We start from the raw sequence: 23,336 nt of genomic DNA, 5'->3' as shown, positions 1-23,336 counted from the left end.
AATTACCTGAAATTAAATTTTTTTTACATTGCAATATTAACATATGGTTGTCACTACTAAAATACTGCATGAGTTAATAAAATAACTCATGCAGTATTTTAGTAGTGTTTACTGTTTTTCTGACCTTCTGAACGGATTAATTGGTTTTCAGTGCATGGTTTTCAGTGCATGGGAAACAGTGTTTCAGTTTACAAATTTTTCGCTATATGAAGTGTCCTGCAGAACAAATTAAATTTGTAACCGAGGTACTAGTACATCACTGGACTTTGAATGGTTATACCAGGATGATACCTACAGCTGCAGGCATCATCTTGGTATTGTTTTTTTCAGTCTGCGATCGGCTTTCATGTAAAGGTAATCCTAGTGGCTAATTAGCTGCAGGATTGCTTTTACAAGCAACAGAAGACGATGCCCCCCCTCCCCCACTGCCTTCCACGGCCTTCTCGGGCAGTCCCGTGCCATCGGGGGAACCTGAGAATGCAGCCGGTGTTTCTGCCTGCTGACCATAGAGCTGATTGGAGACTGGAATGGTGCCAATCATCTCTATTGTCTAAGAAATCGGAAGCTACGAGCATTTCATCACTTCAGTTTCACAGGATATAAACAGCGCCATTTGTAAATTGGGAAAGCATCTGATCACACCGATCTTGGTTTGATTAGATAATGTAAGTGCAGAGGAGATATCTAGAGTCTGATAGAACCCAGATTTCTCAAAAAAGAATATATGACAATGTCCATTGAAGTTATAGGGGATATTTGCATTCCCTGTTAGAGCATTAAAAGTGCAAAAAAAAAAAAGAAGGGACAGTGTAAAAATAATTAAATCAAAATAACTTAAAAAAAAAAGTACCCTTGCCCCCCTGCGCACGCGTGCATCTGTGTTCGTCAGCATTGACCCTGTGCCAGTATGGAAACAGTGGTTGCACCATGCATGTGAGGTATCGCCACGAACGTCAGATCAAGGGCAGTAATTCTAACACTAGACCTCCTCTGTAAATCTAAAATGGTAGCTTGTAAAGGCTTTTAAAACATTGCCTATGGATATTAAAAAGGTATGCAGTTTGTCGCCATTGCACGGGGCATGCGCAGTTTTAAAGCATGTCATGTTTGGTATCTCTTTACTCGGCATACCATCATCTTTTATACTTGGCCAATAATTTGTGTTTTTGTGCATTAAAAGTAAAAAAAATGTATTTTTTAAAAAAAATTGCGTTTAAAAAATCGCTGCGCGAGTACTATGTGCAGGGGCGGACTGACAATTTGGAAACTCGGGCACTGCTCGAGGGCCCGGTGTCAGTGGGGGCCCCATGAGATGCCCCTGGTACCTTTTTCATAGGCTTTTTTGAGTTTGGGCAAGGACACAGGGGCCCCATGATCCCCTATTGCCTGGGGGCCCCATGAGTTGTCAGTCCGCCCCTGACTATGTGACATAAAAAATTGCAGCACCAACTATTTTATTCACTAGGGTGTTTAAAAAAATATATAATTGGGGTTTAAATTAATTTCCTAGCAAAAAATACAGATTTTTTTCATGTGAACAAAAAGTGTCAGAAAAGGCTTGATCTTCAGGTGGTTAGAAGAGTGAGTGATGTGTGGCATAAACTTCTAATGCTGGGCATAAAATGCCCCCACCCACCAAAACGACCCCTTTTTGGAAAGTAGACACCCCAAACTATTTGCTGAGAGGCATGTTGAATCAATAGAAGAATTTATTTTTTTACCACAAATTTTTGAAAAATGACAAACAAATTTTTTTTTTCTTTTTTTACACAAAATTGTCATTTAAATGATTTATTGCTCACACATGCCATGGGTATATGTGGAATTACTCCCCAAAATACATTCTGCTACTTCTCCCGAGTATGGGGGTACCACATGTGAGAGACGTTTTGGCAGTCTAGCCAAGTACAGGACCCCAAAATCCAATAAGCACTTACATTACACTTCATTACACTTCCTGACTACCTATCACAGTTTCGAAGGCCCTGAAATGCCAGGATAGCACCAAACCCCACCAAATGACCACTTTTTGGAAAGTAGACACCCCAAGGAATTTGATCAGAAGCATAGTGAGTATTTTGCAGATTTCATTTGTTGCCACAAGTTTTTGAAAATTGAAGAAAAAAAACAAAAACATATTTTTTCTTTTCTTTTTTTATATTTCAAAACCTTGTGAGAAAAAAATAGATCTGAAAAATACTCGTCATGGCTCTTTTTAAATTCCTTGGGGTGTCTACTTTCCAAAAAGGGGTAATTAGGGGGGGTTTGGTGCTATCCTGGCATTTCAGGGCCTCCGAAACTGATAGGTATTGAGGAAGTGAAATGAAGTTACGCACCTTCAGGCTTTCAAAGTGGTCATTGGATTTCAGGCTCCTGTATGTGGCTAGGCTCCCAAAAAGTCTCACACATGTGGTATCCCTATACTCGGTACAAGTAGCAGAATGTATTTTGGGGTGTAATTCCACATTTACCCATGACTTGTGTGAGAAATATATAATTTAAATGACAACTTTGTGTAAAAAAAACCAAAAACTTCCATGGACTCAATATGCCTCTCAGCAGACAGCTTACAGTGTCTACTTTCTGAAAAGGGGTCATTTGGAGTGTTTGTACTGTCCTGGTATTTTAGCACCTCAAAAAATGTGATGAGCAGTCAAAAGGGAAAAGCTGTGTAAATAGTTTGTAGACGCTATAACTTTCACACAAAGCAATCAATATACACTTTTTGGGATTTTTTTTTAACCAAAAACATGTAGCAGAATATATTTTGGTCTAAAATTATGATGAAATTTTAGTTTTTTTGGTTATTTTTTATGACAGAAATGATAAAATATTGTTTATTTCAAAAACATTTTTTTCTCAAAACTTTTTTTGTTTATAGTGCCAAAAATAAAAAGCGCACAGGTGATAAAATACCACCAAAATAAAGCTCTATTTGTGTGAAAAAAGGACATAACTTTCATTTATGTACCGTATTGCATGACCGCGCAATTGTCAGTTAAACTAGTGCAGTGCTGTATAGCAAAAAAATGGCATAAATTGCAACATCTATACCATAGTTTGTAGACGCTATAACTTTCACACAAAGCAATCAATATACACTTATTGGGATTTTTTTTTTTACCAAAAACATGTAGCAAAATGCATTTTGGCCTAAATTTATAACTAACTTTGAGTTTACTATATATTTTTTATAGCCGAAAATAAAAAATATTGCTTTTCTTCAAAATGTTTGGTCTTTTTTTGTTTATAGCGCGAAAAATAAAAAGTGCACAAGTGATCAAATACCACCAAAAGAAAGCTCTATTTGTGTGAAAAAAGGACGTAAATTTAGTTTGGGTGCAACATTGCATGACCGTGCAATTATCAGTTGAATAGTGCAGCGCCGAGTAGCAAAAAGAGGCCTGGTCATTAAGAGGGGTAAATCCTCAGGAGGGCAAGTGGTTAAAGGATTTTTTTGTTGTTGTTTTGTTTTTTGTTCAATAAAGGAATTTTTCAAAAGTCTGGCTTCTTTATTTTTTACTCAATTTAGCCCTTTAGTGAATGGATAGGGGCATAAATTCACAAGGGGGGGGGCTGCATCAAGGTGCTTTAAGGGGTACCCTGATGCTAATGAGCTCCCCTACCCACAGACCCCCACAACCACTGGGCCAGGGTTGTGGGGAAGAGGCAAAGTGCAGGATTGGACCCTGCTCTAAAAATTCAAATTATATGCACCTGTCACACAGTGTGTTGAAAAAATGGGCCTTGAGTGTTGGTGCCTCTGCACTGCACATGAGCACAGGAACTGGCACTGCTCTAAAAAACTGAAATAATATGCACCTGTCACACAGGTGCGGAAAAATTGGGCCTTTGGGTGTTGGTGGTGCCTGAACAGTGTAGTCCTTCACAGTTACTCTTGCCAGGCACAGGAATGGGCCCTGCTGTTACAAATTGTTAAAAATTAGAAAAATATTGTAAAAAAATTAAATGACATGCACCTGTCAAACAGCTGCAGAAAAATTGGGCTTTGGGTGTTAATGGTGCCCTAAATCAAATACGTTGTTGTAAGCTAGCATAATCAGGAATGGAATAGGCAGCATAAGCAGTTTTCAAAGGATCCCTAACAAATTTAATCAATTACATCAGCATCAGGGGCATGATAGCTGCTGTTGATCCAGGACTGATTCATTTTGATAAATGTCAGCCGATCAATGGAACCTGTGGACAGATGCACTCTTTTATCCACAACAAAGCCTCCAGTAGCACTGAATGTCCGTTCAGAAAGCACACTGGATGCAGGACAGGCCACTAGCTCAATGGCATATTGAGCAAGGTCAGTAATCCATCCTCAAGACCCAGTAACCCAGTGGATCCTCAGTTGGAAAGGTCTCCAAGTCTGCTCTTGCCCCTAGATAATCCTGCACCATATGATGCAGAAGCTGCCAATGGGTGCTTAAACCTAACAGCCCTGGGCACTGAGGACTAAAGAATTGTTTAAAGACATTGGTCAGCCAGCCACCTTCCCCACCGCTCTTCCTTTGATCGAACGAAGCCCCAGAAACACGTTGTCCAGGAAATGGTAACCTCCCAGTGTCTGGAAAGGTGTTAAACAAATTTTTCTTCAAGGCTACCTCAAGATGTTTCATCCTCTGCTCACTCTGTGAAGGCAAGATGAGCTCTGCAACTTTACCCTTGTAACGTGGATTAAGAAGGGTTTCCAACCAGTAATGATCCTTCTTCTTTATACCACAAATGCTCGGGTCCTTTCACAGGCTTTGCAGAATCAGGGTGCCCATGCAGTGTAAATTTGAGGAGGCATGAGATTCTGAGTCCTCTGGGTCACTGAGGGTGACACTGTCAGGAGCTACTTCCTTTCAGACACATACTACTCCTGGGGTTTCTGGGGACTAAAAACCATTCCTTGCAGACTGCCATATGTTATATCTACTTCCATGCTGCCACAATCCTCCTCCTATTCCTCCTCCTGTGTATTCTGCAGATCACTGCTGGTTCAGAGGACAATTCAGCAGTAGAGGCCATAGAGGAAGAGGAGGGGGTGGAGCAGAAAGATGTGGCAGAATCACCATCAGCTTGTTGTAGGCATGGTGGTGGAACAAGCTCCAGCACTGAACCCTGTCCTGCAACCTTCCCAGCTGTCAGCAGAGTTACCCAGTGCACCGTGAAGGAAATGTAACGTCCCTGACCATGCCTGCTGGACCATGTGTCAGCAGTAATGTGGATCTTGCTGCTGACTGCCCTGTCCAAAGAGGCGAAAACATTGCTTTCTACATGATGGTACAGACCTGGAATGGCCTTGTGTCAAAATAATTTTTTTTTTGGAACCTGCCACTGTGGTACGGCACATTCCACAAATTCACAGAAGGGGGCAGCAGTTGTAATGCTACCAATTTGGCCAAGCTAGCATTTAGAGGCTGAGCATGTGGATGTATGGGACAGTTTTTTTTTTTTACAGTTCAGCAACTGGGGTAGCGAAATTTGCCTGGTGAAATCAACAGGTGGTGGACTGCTAGCAGATTGGGTGCAAAAACTTGTGGCACCCATTGCTATACCATCATCCATTCCAGTGGAGGCTGTTGAAACAAATTGAGGTATAGTAGGGGTAGGGATCCTAGATGAGGAGCAAGTAAACGTCTGCACTTTTTCATGATGTGGGTCGTTCAGGTATTGCTGCCAACGGACTGCATGGCAGGTTGTCATATGTCTTGTCAAACATGTGGTGCCCAAGCGGATGGTGTTTTGGCCACGCTTCATCTGCTTCAGACAGAGACTGCAAACAGCAACGGTGTGGTCTGCTGCAAATGTGTTGAAAAAAGCCCACACCAATGAAATTTTGGAAGTCAGCGGCGAGTCAGCAGCGCCCTGCACAAGTGGAGTGCAGTGCATTGTGGGGCGCGGCGGGCAAACAGCTCACTGAACGCCCATACCGTCCTTGTGTTCTGTGAAAACACAAACAGCCAATGTTCTTGTTGAACTTACATTCGGCTTGAACATTAAGCCCATCACTAGTGGAGAAAAGGGGAAGGGGGGTTTTTGGGAGACATTGACCACAGACTATACTCTATAAACATAAAATCAGCAGTATGATAGCAGTACATGATACACAATATAAAAAAATTCACCACAAACAATAACTACCGTGTTTTTCGCTCCATAAGACACACTTTTTTCCCCCAAAAAATGGGGGGAAATGTCTGTGCGTCTTATGGAGCGAATATGGAGCGGCTGGCCCAGTATTCCCCCCTCGCCGACATCGTAGAATAACAGGCCGGCCACTCGGGTCTTCTGTGCAGCAGAACCTGCTCCTCGGTCCTACCTGTTCCTCGGTCCAGCGGTGTCCTTATCACCTCACATCATCTTTAGTGTGGGCACCTGGCTGTGACAGCTTGCGGCTTCACAGCCGGGGGCCCATTGCGCATGCCTGAGAGGCGCTGTGCTTTGTGAATGGTCCTGTAGTCTTCTGGGACCTGTCACATGTCCCAGAAGACTATGGGGAGAGAGGCGATCGCAGCAGAAGTGGGAGCGGGAACCTGTCAAATTCAGCCCCCCCCCCGCTCCCCAAAGGTCTGAAAGTCTCTGGTCATCTCCTGTAGTATGTCCGCAGTCTCTGGTCATCTCCTGTACTATGTCCGCAGTCTCTGGTCATCTCCTGTACTGTGTTCACAGTCTCTGCTCATCTCCTGTACTATGTCCGCAGTCTCTGGTCATCTCCTGTACTGTGTCCTCAGTCTCTGGTCATCTCCTGTACTATGTCCTCAGTCTCTGGTCATCTCCTGTACTATGTCCGCAGTCTCTTGTCATCCCCTGTAGTGTGTCCGCAGTCTCTTGTCATCCCCTGTACTGTGTCCGCAGTCTCTGGTCATCTCCTGTAGTACAGTTGTGACCAAAATTATTCAACCCCCAATGCTGTAAAGGGGTTTAGGGACTATAGTGTACATTTGGAATTGTATTCAGAATCAAATCCTACAAGGACGTTGTAACTACCCAAATGCAACTAAAATGACATCAATTGTTTATGTAATACAGTAGTAAATGGTTCTTATGTGGTTTCTTCATTGCCACAATTATTCAACCCCTTAAAGACTACCACTCTGAAGAACAGAGGTTCATACAGGTGCTTTCCATCAGGTATTGAAAACACCTGTGGATGTCACCGAGCAGCAATCAAGCATAATAAGCACCAATTAGGCAGCTTTAAAATGACTGTGATACTCAGCTCCTTCTAGACATTTACTGGTGTGGTTACAAACATGGTGAAGGCAAGAGAATGGTCCAGGAAGACAAGAGAAGAGGTGATTTCTCTTCACAGGAAGGGCAATGGCTATAAGAAGATTGCAAAGATGTTAAACATACCAAGAGACACCTTAGGAAGCATCATTCGCAAATTCAAGGCAAAGGGCACTGTTGAAACGCTACCTGGTCGTGGCAGAAAGAAGATGCTGACTTCGACTGCTGTGCGCTACCTGAAGCGTAGAGTGGAGAGAAGTCCCCGTGTGACTGCTGAGGAACTGAGAAAAGATTTGTCAGATGTGGGTACAGAAGTTTCAGCCCAGACAATAAGACGCACACTGCGTAATGAAGGCCTCCGTGCCAGAACTCCCAGGCGTACCCCCTTGCTGTCTCCAAAGAATAAGAAGAGTCGACTGCAGTATGCCAAAAGCCATGTGGACAAACCACAAAAGTTGTGGGATAGTGTTCTGTGGACTGATGAAACAAAATTAGAACTGTTTGGGCCCATGGATCAACGCTATGTTTGGAGGAGGAAGAACAAGGCCTATGATGAAAAGAACACCTTGCCTACTGTGAAGCATGGTGGAGGGTCAATCATGCTTTGGGGCTGTTTTGCTTCTGCAGGTACAGGGAAGCTTCAGCGTGTGCAAGGTACCATGAATTCTCTTCAGTACCAGGAGATATTGGATGGAAACGTGATGCAGTCCGTCACACACCTGAGGCTTGGGAGACGTTGGACCTTTCAACAGGACAATGATCCCAAGCATACCTCCAAGTCCACTAGAGCATGGTTGCAGAGGAAAGGCTGGAACATTTTGGAGTGGCCATCGCAGTCACCAGACTTAAATCCGATTGAGAACCTCTGGTGGGACTTAAAGAAAGCAGTTGCAGTGCGCAAGCCTAAGAATGTGACTGAACTGGAGGCCTTTGCCCATGAAGAATGGGCGAAGATACCCGTAGATCGCTGCAAGACACTTGTGTCAAGCTATGCTTCACGTTTAAAAGCTGTTATAACTGTAAAAGGATGCTGTACTAAGTACTAAGATTGAATGTCACTTGGGGGTTGAATAAAACTGATAATGCTGTGAGCACAGAAAAGACATTTGTGGTTATTTCATTATAACTGTTATGTTATATTTGTCTGACCTACAAGTGCCTCTTTAATGTAAATGTAAGCAAGATGACTGAATGATCAAAAGCAATGTCAAACTGGCCAAAACACTCAATTTCAGTGGGGGTTGAATAATTTTGGTCACAACTGTATGTCCGCAGTCTCTGGTCATCTCCTGTAGTATGTCCACAGTCTCTGGTCATCTCCTGTACTGTGTCCTCAGTCTCTGGTCATCTCCTGTACTATGTCCGCAGTCTCTTGTCATCCCCTGTACTGTGTCCACAGTCTCTGGTCATCTCCTGTAGTATGTCCGCAGTCTCTGGTCATCTCCTGTAGTATGTCCACAGTCTCTGGTCATCCCCTGTGCTATGTCCGCAGTCTCTGGTCATCTCCTGTACTGTGTCCGCAGTCTCTGGTCATCTCCTGTACTGTGTCTGCAGTCTCTGGTCATCTCCTGTAGTATGTCCGCAGTCTCTGGTCATCTCCTGTAATATGTCCACAGTCTCTGGTCATCTCCTGTACTGTGTCTGCAGTCTCTGGTCATCTCCTGTACTGTGTCCGCAGTTTCTGGTCATCTCTTGTACTGTGTCCTCAGTCTCTGGTCATCTCCTGTACTATGTCCTCAGTCTCTGGTCATCTCCTGTACTATGTCCGCAGTCTCTGGTCATCTCCTGTACTATGTCCGCAGTCTCTGGTCATCTCCTGTACTATGTCCGCAGTCTCTGGTCATCTCCTGTACTATGTCCGCAGTCTCTGGTCATCTCCTGTACTATGTCCTCAGTCACTGGTTATCTTCTGTACTATGTCCACAGTCTCTGGTCATCTCCTGTAGTATGTCCACAGTTTCTGTTCATCTGTAGTACATCCGCAGTCTCTGGTCATCTCCTGTACTATGTGTGCAGTCTCTGGTCATCTCCTGTAGTACATACGCATGTCTGCAGTTTCTGGTCATCTCCTGTACTATGTCTGCAGTCTTTGGTCATTTCCTGTACTATTTCTGAAATCTCTGGTCATCTCCTGTAGTACATCCGCATGTCTGCAGTTTCTGGTCATCTCCTGTACTATGTCTGCTGTCTCTGGTCATCTCCTGTAGTACATCTGCAGTCTCTGGTCATTTCCTGTACTATGTCTGCAGTCCATTGATTCAGAATATTTTTTTTCTTGTTTACCTCCTTTAAAACCTAGGTGCGTCTTTAAGGTAATAAGGTATATGCAGAAAATAAATAAATAATGATATTAGTAAGCATAATGATAATGGTGATCGTAATGCAGAAATATATAAAATGTACTTTAAATACAACTGAGCACTGCACACTTGAGTCGCTCATCAATCCACTCCTCCATACAACACAAATATGTCTAATAGAATTTGCTTACCCTCAATGAGGAGTAAATAAACTCACCGGCCACTTTATTAGGTACAGCTTGCTAGTACCTGATTGGACCCCCTTTTGCCTTCAGAACTCTCTTAATTCTTTGTGGCATAGATTCAACAAGGTGTTGGAAACATTCCTCAGAGAGATTGGTCTATATTGACATAATGACATCATGCAGTTGCTGCAGATTTGTCAGCTGCACATCCATGATGGGAATCTCCCCTTCCACCACATCCCAAAGGTTCTCTATTGGATCGAGATCTGGTGACTGTGGAGGCCATTGGAGTACCGTGAACTCTTTTTCGGACCATTCTCTGCCTAGAGATAGCTGTGCATGAAAATCCCAGTAGATCAGCAGTTTTTGAAATACTCAGACCAGCCCATCTGACACCAACAACCCTGTCACGTTCAAAGCTACTTAAATCCCCTTTCTTCCCCATTCTCATTCTCGTTTTGAACTTCTGCAAGTTGTCTTCACCATGTCTATATGCCTAAAGAAATATCTCCCCCCAAGCTGGCATCCAGTATAACAATATTTGCCACTGTGCTGTGGAGCACCGTGGTAGTTCATTGATTCTTCCTGTCAGTACATCTGCTTGCCCATACATCCTGTATGGGCAAGCAGATATACTGACATGTCTGCAGGAGATATGCTGATCACTGGTGCAATGCTTTAGAGGCTCCAGAAACAAAAAATTATAAATGCACATTTTTGTAAAAAAAAGCGAATTTATCCTTTAAGTGGCAGGTCACTAATTTGTCTAGTATCGTGATGCATAATCACAACTTCTTAAGGTAAAAAAAACCCAAAATAAAACAAAAAAAACCTGTAACTATTGGACATGATCACAAAATAGGATGTAAATGGTATGTTTAAACAGTACAGTACACCTAATGATATATGACGATCAGAATCTCCAAGAGACAGTGGATCACCTAGAGAAAAAGTTATGGACATTAAATGTTCCAAATATTTACGGGATGTTAAGTAAGTGACCTTGTTTATAAATGGGGCAGATGAAATCATAATGCTACCCCCACTTCCCGATCCATTCTGAAAAAAAGAAGGAAATATTAACCCCTTGTGCGGACACAACACAAATATGCAGCCTCATAGAACTGGGATTTTTTCTGTGGGGTCGCATATTTGCGTACCTGTCTTTGTGCTGGGAGCGCACCACAAGGCGTGCTCTCAGCACAAAGACTGGGGTGTCACTGAGAGCCCAAGGTCCCATTCTAACGATCAGGACATGGGACTCCCGATTCTGGGTCACATGATTGCTGTGATAGCCTCTGATTGGCTATCACAGTGATCAGTCACTGTGAAGCCCGCCCCCCTTGTTTTTTTTCTCTCTGAATGGAGGAGAGAGATACATTGTACCTTACAATATCATAAAATTTTACATCTTTTGTTACAGGGGAAACTTACAATATTGTCCAATATATTAATTGTGGCTCAGACCACGTAGTCTATCTAGTACAGCAATGGGCAAACTACGGCCCGCGGGCCGTATACGGCCCGGCGGACCTTTTAATCCGGCCCGCGGAGCTAGGCTCCCGCTAGGCTCCTCTCACAGTCCGCCCTGAAGACCGGTGTAGCATGAAAATCTGTCTCCTATGAGGATCTGTCCCCCTCGACGTATCTGCGCATGTGCCGGAGATCGCCGATCGCCTGCTAATGCCTGAAACTGGCACATGCGCAGATACGTCGAGGGGAACAGATCCTCATAGGAGACAGATTTTCATGCTACACCGGAACGGCGCGGGAACACGGCGAGAGGAACGCGCGGAGCAAAGGTAAGTGAATTGACACAGGGGGGACTTGGGGACTTAATATGGGGGATGAATTAATATGGGGAATGAATTACTATAGGGGGGATGAATTACTATATGGGGGATGAATTACTATAGGGGGGATGAATTACTATGGGAGATGAATTACTATATGGGGGATGAATTACTATGGTGGATGAATTACTATATGGGGGATGAATTACTATAGAGGGGATGAATTACTATAGGGGGGATGAATTACTATGGGGGATGAATTACTATATGGGGGATGAATTACTATGGGGGATGAATTACTATATGGGGGATGAATTACTATGGGGGATGAATTACTATATGGGGGATGACTTACTATATGGGGGATGAATTACTATGGGGGATGAATTACTATATGGGGGATGAATTACTATGGGGGATGAATTACTATGGGGGATGAATTACTATATGGGGGATTAATTACTATGCTTACTATGGGGGAATATTACTATACTTACTATGGATGACACATACACATCATTCATCTACTCTTGGTCCGGCCCCCGGGTCCAATATATGAACCCATTGCGGCCCTCAAGTCCAAAAGTTTGCCCACCCCTGATCTAGTACAATGTGATAAATGTAAATTACAATACGTGGGCTGTACCATATGCCCCCTGCATATATGGATTTCAGAGCACTTTTGTGACAGTATGAATCCTAATGCAAAAAAAATGTGTCCAATGTATCAAAACACTTTAGAGATGTACAAGGGGGATATGTCCACTTTCTCATTTTGTGGTATTTAAAGGATCTTGCTGTGAGATAGAGGTGAGGATAGACATCACAGACTCCTGGAATGTGATTTTTTGGGGGATTTTCAGATTACAGACCCTCATCCTACAGGGATTAAGCCATAGGTGGGATGTGGATGTCTTTCTGAAATGGCATTAGTAATGTCTGTGAATTTTTTCTTTTCTTTCTTTTTCATCCTTTTTGAAATATTATTATAGTAAAGTTTTTTGTGGTTGTACATTCTTTCTCAGATATATGGGATTTATCTATACTTATACTGTTTATGCCTTTATTAACCTATAGAATGGTCTGGTGCACCTAGCCATTTTGAATTTTCCCTTTTACTTTTTGTATTTCCATAACTGAGGATTGACCGTCTGAAATGCATTGGCTATTTTTAGCTTTGTACTTGCTGTTATTTAATAAAGAAGTTTATGGTTGGATATTATCCTGAGTGTCAACCTTTCCTGCTTTCCACATTGATTTTGGGGGCATCGGCTTCTCCCAGGTCTGAGCATCGGGTGGAGCAGTAATTGAAGGAGGTTTGCAGGGACCTTACACCTGTTTTTCCCTGATATAAAACGTTTTAGCTGGAGTTTCACTTTCAAGTGGAATTCCAGGTGTAGCACCAATTCTGCAGGAGCCACTTGGTTTGACGGGTCCTCTGTTCTCTGACCTGCTTGCTCCCTACCAACACACCTGGTTATAGGTTACTCACACCTGTTTAACTTAAACGTTATTATTCTATGATGGTACATAGAAAAATAGACTACAAGCAACTTGATGATTAATGTATTTTTAAAGGGTAAGCAATTGCAATCCATAAAACAAATAAATAGGACAAAAGAATATGTTAAATGAATTGACAGGCAGGATAATCTCACCTATGGCCATTAACTTATGCCACAATAAGGATAAGCCCCATTACACAGTTCACACAGTATTAATAAAAATTGTGTCAACCATGAAAGCATGAATGGCATAAAAGAAATCTCACTATATTTCCTTGCAAGAAATACTCAATGTTCCTGAGTGCATGCTATACATACAGCCCCAATAGTGGGTGGGTATATGCATTACTAACAAATGGATACCCCTGCTAAAGTACCTGGTGCCTAATTGTCAGTGTTGTTCAGCTTTTGTTTGGGCCCTGCTGTAGGTGGTGCATATGTAGCTGTCAATTTAAGACTTTGTTCAAATTGTGGCTGTCGGGCTGCTAAGTGAGGGGCAGTCTTAGTAAGCATTAACTGTGGGCAACAAGGGGTTACGCTTAATAGTTCCACTCACCACTCCCGATATACAACTGATCAGATCCAGTATGCTTAGCAATCAGTTGTCCCAGAGGTCTCAGTCCACACAATCGGCCCCTCATGGCCAGATTTTCCTGTCCTCTCTAAGTTGGTGGCACATGGCAACAGGTCTCCCCAGTATGGGTTTCAAGGCACAGCAGATATCTCTATGGCACAGTCTCTCTCTTAGTCCTTGCAGGCCCTATGCCAGGCATAGACACCAGCATTGGTCTGCCACTGTTTGCTCCCCGCATTGGTCCCCACATTGGCTGTATCTCTCCTCCTCTGCATGCAGAGAATTGTGAACCTGTAGTTCTGTAGCCATTAGCCTCTATTCACGTGTGTTGAGCAGTGCCCCTTTAACCACTTCCTGACCACGCTATAGCATCTATTTCTTGGAGGGTGTCCATGTCTAGAACCCTAGAAATTCTGAAGGACTCTCTGCACACTGGTATATACCCTTTCAAGCAAACTATGCAATAAATAGGGATATTTGGTTCACACATATTGCAATACATGCTTAAGCTGGCCAACTGCGTCAAAGTAATCCCTCTATGGCCAGTCCTACTCTGCCCTGCCTACGCAAGTGCTACTGTGGACACAATGCTAGCATAGGGGAAAAGACACAATGGGGAGAGCTACAAGGTTCAGGTCTGGTTACTGACCCAACAATACAACAAACAAGAGATCCCTGTGCTCAAATCCATACAGCTAGTGCATGCATTTATCCATCAGGTGCTAAAGGGGTGTAACCACATTAACTCTAGAAATTCTGAAGGACCCTCTGCACACTGGTATATACCCTTTCAAGCAAACTATGCAATAAATAGGGATATTTGGTTCACACATATTGCAATACATGCTTACATGTCTAGAACCCTGCCTCCCGTGTGCCCCCTGGGGCATGCATCGGGCGCTCTGTGACACAGCTGATCACAGATTGCGGTAAAGGGCCAATCACTGCATCTCTTTACCATGTGATAAGCTGTGTCCAATCATAACTGATGACATGTAAACAGACTTACCGATTATCAGCAGTCTTTCCCTCACGCGCTGTGAATGGGGCCAAGTGCAATTACATGCAGGAACCTCAGCGGGAGTTTCTTGTGACTTGCTACGAGAGGCAGCCCCAGTGAGTAGAGAAAAACATGCGTTGTATCATTTTCTCCTTGCTAGGGGAGAAAATTTAAAAAACAAAAAAGTGTGTGTAGAAAAGTGTGTGTAAAAAATTGTGCATGTAATCTCCAAATATTTTTATACTTACATTTGTTATATATATATATATATATATATATACACACACATATATATATATTTTTTAAGAGGGAGCACAAATAACTCGGTTCATTTCACCTCACCATTCATACAGTGTGTACAGCATCACCGTGTGAATGCCCAACTGGCCCTGCAGTGATTCACTCTCCACCGGACAATCCCTCTTCTGTTCCTGCAGTGTGAACATCCTCTACATGTGAACACCTGACTGCCCCTGCAGCAATTGACTCTCCACTGAACAATCACTCTGCATTCTCTTTTTCTCTTGCAGTAACATCAGAATCTCCATGTAAAGACTTGTAGTTGGAAAAAAAGGTAGTAGACTGACAAGGACACCGTATTGGAAAATCCTACTAAACGGCTATGAGAAGATTGTACTACAGAGGGCCAATGAACAACATCCCATCAAGGCTCTATATCACCAACTGAGAGGAAAGCCTCCTACAAACTTCTCAGTAAGACATTATACCAGGGGTGGGCAAACTTTTTGACTTGAGGGCCGCAATGGGTTCATATATTGGACCCGGGGGCCGGACCAAGAGTAGATGAATGATGTGTATGTGTCATCCATAGTAAGTATAGTAATATTCCCCCATAGTAAGCATAGTAATTAATCCCCCATATAGTAATTCATCCCCCATAGTAATTCATCCCCCATATAGTAATTCATCCCCCATATAGTAATTCACCCCCCATAGTAATTCATCCCCCATAGTAATTCATCCCCCATATAGTAATTCATCCCCCATAGTAATTCATCCCCCATATAGTAATTCATCCCCCATATAGTAATTCATCCCCCCTATAGTAATTCATCCCCCATAGTAATTCATCCCCCATATAGTAATTCATCCCCCATAGTAATTCATCCCCCATATAGTAATTCATCCCCTATAGTAATTCATCCCCCATATAGTAATTCATCCCCCATAGTAATTCATCCCCCATATAGTAATTCATCCCCCATATAGTAATTCATTCCCCATATTAATTCATCCCCCATATTAAGTTCCCAAGTCCCCCCTGTGTCAATTCACTTACCTTTGCTCCGCGCGTTCCCACGCCGTTCCGGTGTAGCATGAAAATCTGTCTCCTATGAGGATCTGTCCCCCTCGACGTATCTGCGCATGTGCTAGTTTCAGGCATTAGCAGCTGATCGGCGATCTCCGGCACATGCGCAGATACGTCGAGGGGGACAGATCCTCATAGGAGACAGATTTTCATGCTACACCGGTCTTCAGGGCGGACTGTGAGAGGAGCCTAGCTCCGCGGGCCAGATTAAAAGGTCCGCCGGGCCGTATACGGCCCGCGGGCCGTAGTTTGCCCATTGCTGCATTATACTCTTTTTCAATTACCAAAGTACTTTTACAGAAATATGTTTTTTTTGCTTACATTTATGTGTTTATATAAGCAGTATGGACAAAAAAATGTGGTGCATTCATAAAGCACAATGGTGTGCTTTATTGACGTGCATTACACTCAGTTGGCTTTGGGAGTCCAAAAAAAGGGGAATAAAGAGAAAAAATGCTTGAGCAGAATCTGGTCACGTGACCTGTCAAAATCACACAACTAGCTCTCCTCCAATCATGGAGCACTGTCTTTTGAATTAAGCAGACAGAATTCCCTGGGGTATTGCTGTCTCCACACTACTGCCTACATTTTATGCATGAGCCATAAAAGTTGCCCATGGTGTAGCCTCATATTGCAGAGTTAAACAGAGAGCAGATAGCAATATCTACTCTCCATTATACAGTTAATTGTCCCCTTGGTGATCATCCTTCTTTTATTGTTCTTACCATGATCTGTTTTTCCTAGATTAAATATTGCTTGTGTAAATTTTGTTTCAGTATACTGCTTCCTAACCTTTTCGAGCATTCTGTTGTCCTATCTTGATCATAGTCTCCTAGCATCATTATCATTATCAGCACCATTACTGTTTCCTTTTTTCTTATTTATTTATTGATTGATTGATTTATTACAGGTACTTACAGTGGGGCAAAAAAGTATTTAGTCAGCCACCAATTGTGCAAGTTCTCCCACTTAAAAAGATGAGAGAGGCCTATAATTGGCATCATAGGTAGACCTCAACTATGAGAGACAAAATGAGAAAAAAAATCCAGACAATCACATTGGCTGATTTGGAAAGAATTTATTTGCAAATTATGGCGGAAAATAAGTATTTGGTCAATATCAAAAGTTCATCTCAATACTTTGTTATATATCCTTTGTTGGCAATGACAGAGGTCAAACGTTTCTTGTAAGTCTTCACAAGGTTGGCATACACTGTTGCTTGTATGTTGGCCCATTCCTCCATGCAGATCTCTTCTAGAGCAGTGATGTTTTGGGGCTGTCGCTGGGCAACACGGACTTTCAACTCCCTCCAAAGTTTTCTATGGGGTTGAGATCTGGAGACTGGCTAGGCCACTCCAGGACCTTGAAATGCTTCATACGAAGCCACTCCTTCGTTGCCCGGGCAGTATGTTTGGGATCATTGTCATGTTGGAAGACCCAGCTACGTTTCATCTTCAATGCCCTTGCTGATGCAAGGAGGGTTGCACTCAAAATCTCACGATACATGGCCCCATTCATTCTGTCCTGTACATGGATCAGTCGTCCTGGTCCCTTTGCGGAGACACAGCCCCAAAACATGATGTTGCCACCCCCATGCTTCACAGTAGGTATGGTGTTCTTTGGATGCAACTCAGCATTCTCTCTCCTCCAAAAACGACGAGTTGTGTTTCTACCAAACAGTTCTATTTTGGTTTCATCTGACCATATGACATTCTCCCAATCCTCTTCTGGATCATCCAAATGCTCTCTAGCAATCGTGAGACGGGCCCGGACATGTACTGGCTTAAGCAGGGGGACACGTCTGGCACTGCAGGATCTGAGTCCCTGGCGGTGTAGTGTGTTACTGATGGTAGCCTTTGTTACGTTGGTCCCAGCTCTCTGCAGGTCATTCACTAGATCCCCCCGTGTGGTCCTGGGATTTTTGCTCACCGTTCTTGTGATCATTTTGACCCCACGGGGTGAGATCTTGCGTGGAGCCCCAGATCAAGGGAGATTATCAGTGGTCTTGTATGTCTTCCATTTTCTAATTATTGCTCCCACAGTTGATTTGTTCACACCAAGCTGCTTGCCTATTGCAGATTCAGTCTTCCCAACCTGGTGCAGGTCTACATTTTTGTTTCTGGTGTCCTTCGACAGCTCTTTGGTCTTCACCATACTGGAGTTTGAAGTGTGACTGTTTGAGGTTGTGGACAGGTGTCTTTTATACTGATAACAAGTTCAAACAGGTGCCATTGATACAGGTAATGAGTGCAGAACAGAGGAGCCTCTTAAAGAAGAAGTTACAGGTCTGTGAGAGCCAGAAATCTTGCTTGTTTGTAGGTGACCAAATACTTATTTTCCACCATAATTTGCAAATAAATTCTTTCGAAATCAGCCAATGTGAATGTTTGGATTTTTTTTCTCATTTTGTCTCTCATAGTTTAGGTCTACCTATGATGCCAATTACAGGCCTCTCTCATCTTTTTAGGTGGGAGAACTTGCACAATTGGTGGCTGACTAAATACGTTTTTGCCCCACTGTATATAAAAATTTTATGCATTCACATCAGTCCCTAACCCTCAAGGAGCGTACAGTCCAGGGTCCCTAATTCACATTGATACATACACACTTTTTCTTTTTACAAGTTATTCTTCTATCCATCTTTTTTTGTTTTCAATAGACTGACAGTACCGTAAAAGCTCTATAATTCTTTTATTGTTGTGTCCATTAGGGATCATTTGTCTCACATCCTGTTCCTGTGACAACAGTCACTGAGATAGGAAGTGACGAAAGCCAACACATTTTAGCAGAATGGGGAAAAGTTAGAATTTCTGTCAGGTTTTATATGTACTAAATGTTACAGTGCTGATCCCTAACTGTTTTGTACTATTTATTCCAGGTGACCCTACTATGAAATCAGACTTGAAATCTGACAAATGCAAAATCACAAATGTGATTTCCTGAATTTTTTTTTTTAATTCTGTCTCTCTGAGTGGGAATGCACATACAATGTGAATGTGAATTTCAGACCCCTACATGATTTCTAAGTGGGAGAACTTGCAAAATTGCAGGGTGTTCAAATACTTCTGTTCCTCACTGTATATATATATATATATATATATATATATATATATATATATATATATGTGTGTGTGTGTGTGTATAGTATATACACTATATTGTGAAAATTGGATACCCCTACAAAACATTGGATTCAGATGTTCCAATCACCTCCATGGCCACAAGTGTATAAAATCAAGCACCTAGGCATGCAGACTGCTTCCACAAGCAATTGTGAAAGAATGGGTCACTCTCAGGAGCTCAGTGAATTCAAGCATGGTACCGTGATAGGTTGCCACCTGTGCAATAAGTCCATCCGTGAAATTTCCTTCCTACTAAATATTCCACAGTCAACTGTTAGTGGTATTATAACAAAGTGGAAGCAACTAGGAACAACAGCAACTCAGCCATGAAGTGGTAGGCCACGTAAAATGACAGAGCGGGGTCAGCGGGGCTGAAGCACACAGAGCACATAAGTTGCCGACTATCTGCAGTCAATAGCTAAAGATCTCAAAACTTCATGTGGCCTTCGGATTAGCACAACAACAGTGCATAGAGAGCTTCATGGAATGGGTTTCCATGGCCGAGCAGCTGCATTCAAGCCTTCCATCACCAAGTGCAATGTAAAGTGCAGTGGTGTAATATGCACTGCCACTTGACTCTAGAGCAGCGTTTTTCAACCACTGTGCCGCGGCACACTAGTGTGCCGTGAGATATTGTCTGGTGTGCCGTGGGAAAAATTCCAATTTCATCTGTAACATGTGGCTTCGGCTCACAAATAGACCAATCATTAGAATCTAATGATTCAGTGGTCGGCAAGCCGCGGCTCGCGAGCCACATGCGGCTCTTTACCCAGTCTAATGCGGCTCTTCTGTGTGCCGGGCGCCTGCTCCCCTCCCTCCTCTCGGTCGGCCGCTCCCCTGCCTCCTCTCGGTTGGCAGCCCCAAAAGTCCGCGCGGACCTTTTAATCCGGCTTGCGGATGTGGCTGTCAGGATGTGTGTAGGCGGGGCAGCGTGCCGAACGTGAGGGGAGGGGAGCTAGGCTCCTCTCACAGTCCGCCCTGAAGACCCGAACGGCGCGGGAAGACAGCGAGAGGAACGCAAAAGGTAAGTGAATTGACACGGGGGACTTGGCTTACTAGAAGGGGGGGGGGGAATAGTACTGTGGGGGATGAAATACTATATGAGGGATGAATTACTTTATGAGGGATGAAATACTATATGGGGGGATGAAATACTATATGGGGGATGAATTACTATATCAGGGATGAATTACTATATGAGGGATGAAATACTATATGGGGGGATGAAATACTATATGGGGGGATGAAATACTATATGGGGGGATGAATTACTATATGAGGGATGAAATACTATATGGGGGGATGAAATACTATATGAGGGATGAAATACTATATGGGGGATGAATTACTATATGAGGGATGAATTACTGTATGAGGGATGAAATACTATATGGGGGGATGAAATACTATATGAGGGATGAAATACTATATGAGGGGATGAAATACTATATGGGGGGATGAAATACTATATGGGGGATGAAATACTATATGAGGGATGAAATACTATATGAGGGATGAAATACTATATGAGGGATGAATTACTATATGAGGGATGAAATACTATATGGGGGGATGAAATACTATATGGGGGGATGAAATACTATATGGGGGGATGAAATACTATATGAGGGATGAATTACTATATGAGGGATGAAATACTATATGGGGGGATGAAATACTATATGGGGGGATGAAATACTATATGAGGGATGAATTACTATATGGGGGGATGAAATACTATATGAGGGATGAATTACTATATGAGGGATGAAATACTATATGAGGGATGAAATACTATATGGGGGGATGAAATACTATATGAGGGATGAAATACTATATGGGGGGATGAAATACTATATGAGGGATGAAATACTATATGAGGGATGAATTACTATATGGGGGATGAAATACTATATGAGGGATGAAATACTATATGGGGGATGAAATACTATATGGGGGATGAAATACTATACGGGGGATGAAATACTATACGGGGGATGAAATACTATACGAGGGATGAAATACTATACGGGGGATGAATTGCTATGGGGGATGAATTACTATATGGGGGATGAATTACTATGGGGGATGAATTACTATATGGAGGATGAATTACTATATGGGGGATGAATTACTATATGGGGGATGAATTACTATGGGGGATGAATTACTATGGGGGATGAATTACACTATGGGGGATGAATTACACTATGGGGGATGAATTACTATATGGGGGATGAATTACTATGGGGGATGAATTACTATATGGGGGATGAATTACTATATGGGGGATTAATTACTATGGGGGATGAATTACTATATGGGGGATTAATTACTATGGGGGATGAATTACTATGGGGGATGAATTACTATATGGGGGATTAATTACTATGGGGGATGAATTACTATGGGGGATGAATTACTATATGGAGGATGAATTACTATGGGGGATGAATTACTATATGGGGGATTAATTACTATGGGGGATGAATTACTATATGGGGGATTAATTACTATGCTTACTATGGGGGAATATTACTATACTTACTATGGATGACACATACACATCATTCATCTACTCTTGGTCCGGCCCCCGGGTCCAATTATAAAATACTTTATTATTTCATAATAAAGTAATTATAAAATAATTTCTTTGTGTTTGATTCCTATTCAAGAGAATTACTTTATATATAGTCAATATAGGCACAGAGGTAAATTTTTTTAACATTTTCTAATGGTGGTGTGCCTCGTGATTTTTTTCATGAAAAAAGTGTGCCTTTGCACAAAAAAGGTTGAAAAACACTGCTCTAGAGCAGTGGAGACGTGTATTCTAGAGTGACAAATCATGCTTCTCTGTCTCGAAATCTGATGGTCCTGTCTGGGTTTGGGGGTTGCCAGGAGAACAGTACTTGCCTTGACTGCATTGTGCCAAGTGAAAATTTCGGTGGAGGGGGGTTTATGGTTTGGGGTTGTTTTTCAGGGGTTAGCCTTAGTTCCAGTGAAGGGAACTCTTAAGGCGTTAGCATACCATAACATTTTGAACAATTTCATGCTCCCAACTTTGTGGGAACAGTTTGGGGATGGCCCCTTCCTGTTCCAACATGACTGCACACCAGTGCATAAAGCAAGGTCCATAAACATATGGATGAGCGAGTTTGAGGTGGAGGAACTTGACTGGCCTGCAGTCCTGACCTCAACTCAGTAGAACACCTTTGGGAGTGGAGACTGCGAGCCAGGCTTTCTTGTGCCTGACCTCACAAATGCGCTTCTGGAAGGTGGTCTGGATGGTCATACATTTCTCATAGACACACTCCTAAACCTTGTGGATAGCCTTCCCAGAAGAGTTGAAGCAGTTATAGCTGCAAAGGGTGGGCCAACTCAATATTGAACCCTACGGACTAAGACTGGGTTGCCATTAAAGTTCATGTGCGTGTAAAGGCAGGTGTCCCAATACTTTTGGCAATATAGTGTATATACATACACAGTATATACCATTTGGATTTCAGCTAAGGTATATTGGTATATCTTAATTCAATTGTATAGTGCAGGCAAGTGACTAGACATGAACCTGTAGCTCTTCTAAAATTCATGTTTATTTGTCCCATATTGGCACTGTAGCCACTAAAGTATGCTATAAGCAAGTAAGTAGTTTGTATTTTGCACAGCAGAGTAGGGAATGGCCAGAGAGGGATTTCTGTGATGCAGCTGGCCATCTTAAACATGTGTTGCAATGCATGTGAACTACAATTCCTTGTTTTTGTGCAAAGTTTGCCAGAAAGGGTGTAGAGCAGTGTACAGAGGGTTCATCCATAATTTTTTGTGTTAACCGTTTAGCGCCTCATGACATATATATGTGACAACATCGAGGCATGCTCCTAATGAGACGACGGATGGTGTCCTGGGGTATTTCCTTCCAGATCTTGACCAGGGCATGACTGAGCTCCTGGACAGTCTGAGGTGCAACCTGGCAGCATTGGATGGACCAAAACATAATATCCCAGAGGATATTATGGTATCAATTCCTTCATCCTCCATGAACTGCCTGCATACTCTCACCACATGAGGCCAGGCATTGTCGTGTGCCATTAGGAACCCAGGACCCAATGTTACAGGCAACAAAGCGTTCTCCACGGCTTCTCCAGGCCCTTTTTATGTCTGTCACATGTGCTCAGGGTGAACCTGCTCTCATCTGTAAAAAGCACAGGGCGCCAGTGGCGGACCTGCCAATTCTGGTGTTCAATGGCAAATGCCAATCGAGCTCCATGGTGCCGGGCAGTGAGCACAGAGCCTACTAGAGGAC

Source organism: Staurois parvus, unplaced genomic scaffold (assembly GCF_062004578.1).
Source record: "Staurois parvus isolate SC_StPar_1 unplaced genomic scaffold, SC_StPar_1.0 ptg000214l, whole genome shotgun sequence".
Lineage (NCBI taxonomy): Eukaryota > Metazoa > Chordata > Amphibia > Anura > Ranidae > Staurois > Staurois parvus.
The sequence above is the reverse complement of the archived record's forward strand: the minus strand, read 5'-3'. Positions refer to the sequence as shown.